Source organism: Culex pipiens, chromosome 1 (assembly GCF_016801865.2).
Source record: "Culex pipiens pallens isolate TS chromosome 1, TS_CPP_V2, whole genome shotgun sequence".
In the NCBI taxonomy this organism is placed as follows: Eukaryota; Metazoa; Arthropoda; class Insecta; order Diptera; family Culicidae; genus Culex; species Culex pipiens.
In genome coordinates, this window is record NC_068937.1 from 84082242 (window position 1) to 84085284 (window position 3043).

At 42.5% G+C, this 3043-nt stretch overlaps 1 protein-coding gene across 1 annotated transcript in view; it reads left to right on the forward strand.

The window, feature by feature from the left end:
• Positions 1-3043, forward strand: part of LOC120424935 (uncharacterized) — a 211274-nt gene that overhangs the window by 192862 nt on the left and 15369 nt on the right. The window lies entirely within an intron of this gene.

Sequence of the window (3043 nt, forward strand, 5' to 3'; positions counted from 1 at the left end):
ATAATTCAATGGCAGCTGCGGTTTTGTTCGCATTAGATTTGCCATCTCTTTCAACTAAATTGGAATTCAATGGAGCATTTCCATTCGAGCAGTTTTTGCTTTTTTCTACAATGTATTTCTTATGGAGCAAACTGTCAAAAACTGCTCGACTGCGGGTACTCCATTCGAATCGTAGCGAAACGAATTCCGTTTCAACAACCGGTACGTACACGGTCCGATTGAGTTTACTGGCCTAATACTGTCTGTAGCGCGAAGTTTTATAATGGAGCACCCGATTCGAGTGGTAGAAATGACAGTTCTCCCATAAGGAAAAGCAAAGTAATCCACTTTAACGACCCCCGGGTCTTTTGTGGCCTCTGTTGCAAGTTTCTGCTCATTTCTAGGCGTCCGAAGGTTATGTGTGGTGAGTCACCCAAAACCTCTTTCACGCAAATGGACCGACGTTTTACTTCCCCATCCGATAGAAGGCGTGGTCAGGCAAATCTCATCTCGAAAAATGCCATCGGGTCCGTCTGGGATTGAACCCAGGCCATACTGGGGTTTAGAGGCTACCACGCTAACCACTGAACCACCGGACCCGGCTTACATTGTAGAAAAAAGCAAAAACTGCTCGAATGGAAATGCTCCATTGTTTCAAATTGCGAGCAGTTTTTATTTTTTAGAACTGGCGTAAATGAAACTAGAACAGGATGCTCGCAACGCGCTGAACTAAATGTTGTTTCAAAAAATGCTTTTAATTGTGTGCGTATCATTATCAACACAGCATCATAGTCTAGCATTAATTTATTTAAGTTAAGTAAAATTGAATTACTTCATCACTAAGTGAATTCCCGGCACAATGTAATGAATTAAAAGGCACGTGAGGGCCTCGTGGCGTGGTGGTTAGCGGCTTCGGCTGCCGATCTCTAAGTTGCTATGGGGCGCGGGTTCGATTCCCGCCTTATCCTCCTGGCCTTCTATCGGATAGGGAAGTAAAACGTCGGTCCATTTGCGTAAAAGAGGTTTTGGGTGACTCACCACACATAATCTTCGGACGCCTAGAAATGAGCAGAAACTTGCAAAAGAGACCACAAAAGACCCGGGGGCCGTTAAAGTGGATTACTTTGCTTTTTCTTTGCTTTGTGCCTTATATTACATGAATAAATAAACAAATAATAATAATAATAGTGTGTGTGTAAGAAAACGTGGATGTCTCTATATATCTGATTTTTTTGAAACTGAGTTCTATTCCAGTTTTAAATCGTCTCACGTTTGAAACAAACTTGTCGAGCAGTTTTATTTCGGTTTCAAAATCCTGCTCGAAAAATAAAACTGCAACTCCACGTTGCGGGTGGTCTGTTTCAGTTCTATTTGAAAAATGAAACAGCTAGAACAAAGTAGAGCGCCGCGTTGCTAGTAGTCTAAGTTCTGTCTTATTGGGGGGTCCATCTCCCATTCACGATCTTATTCCGTTAATGTATTTCAAGCAGCTAGCTAATTCTTCAAAATTAAGATATGGAAAACTCTATAGAGTTATCTACGTGCGCATGTATTGCGTGTACGTACACGAAAAAAAGTGAGGTTAAATTTTGTACCGGCCAGCAAAACAAATGGTGCGCTAGTGTGCGTGAGAGCGGGCTTAGATAGGTATCAAAATCAAACCATTCACATTAACGACCCCCGGGTCTTTTGTGGTCTTTATTGCAAGTTTCTGCTCGAACCTAGGAGTCCGAAGGCTTTAATGGGGAGAGCACCCAAACCTCTTTTTACTCCAAGGAATCTTCTTCCACCCCAGCGCACAGTGCGAAAAAAGGGCCAAAAAAAATACCGCAACATGATTTCGCGCAAACAATCGAATGCTATACACCAAAAGTTTCGTTTTTGCATTAGGAACAATAATCCGATGAAAAAACGCACTGCACGGACCGGTGGCCGGAGTACAGGCCACCGGAAGAACCGGGTTTTTGGAAAAAGTGTCAGATTATTCCAATTGTGAACTGATAAGCTTTCTTCTACCATGAATAGTCATGCAAAATAATCCTAGAATAATATTAAATAACATAGGACCCATCGGAACCGGTTCCACGCATTAGGAAACAGCGTAAACTATAGTCATGCGACGTATCAAACTTCTTGATTTTGGATGAGGACATGAGTTATAAACTCCTCTCTTAAAAACATGAAGTTTGATATGTCGCAAGAGTGGTTTCAGGAATTTGTCAAATATGATCTTCGGATGTGGCCACCGGAGAACCTGGGAACCGGTCACCGGAGGTAAAAATACATTTTAAGGATACTCTCCATCCAAAATCAAGAAGTTTGATATGTCGCATGACTAGTTTACGCTGTTTCCTAATGCGGTTCCGGATGTGGCCACCGGAGATCCCTAAAAGAGTGTCCACGTGGTTTATGGATGATCCCTATGCTGAATATGCAGAAAAAGACATTTTAGACATTTATTGCAAGTTTTTTTCAGGGGGCGACATAAACGGGTCCGGTGGTTTAGTGGTTAGCGTGGTAGCCTCTAAACCACAGTAAGGCCTGGATTCAATCCCAGACGGACCCAGTGGCATTTTTCGAGACTAGATTTTCCTGATCACGCCTTCTACCAGATGGGGAAGTAAAACGTCGGTCCATTTGCGTAAAAGAAGTATTGGGTGACGCACCAGACATAACCTTCGGATGCCTAGAAATGAGAAGAAACTTGCAACAGAGACCACAAAAGACCCGGGGGTCGATAAAGTGGATTGTTTTTTTTTACAAAAAGTATGAAAAATATTTGCAACGACCTTATTGCCAAAAATATATTGCCATTTTCAATGTTGACTGACTGTGACTGTATCTTAAACCCATTAAATCATGCAGAGCCTATATCCAAGAAATGCTAGTTTTTTTTTGCCTTTCACGAAAGCTGCCCAAAGTGGAGACTCTAGCGGTTGTTTGTGTCGGTGGCGGCGATCATAACGTTTTGCTCTCTACTCTGCGAATGTTGAGTTTGGAGCTATGTATGGGAATCGGGAGCTGAGTTGCGCTTTCTTTCCGGAGACTTGAACACTACACCTGG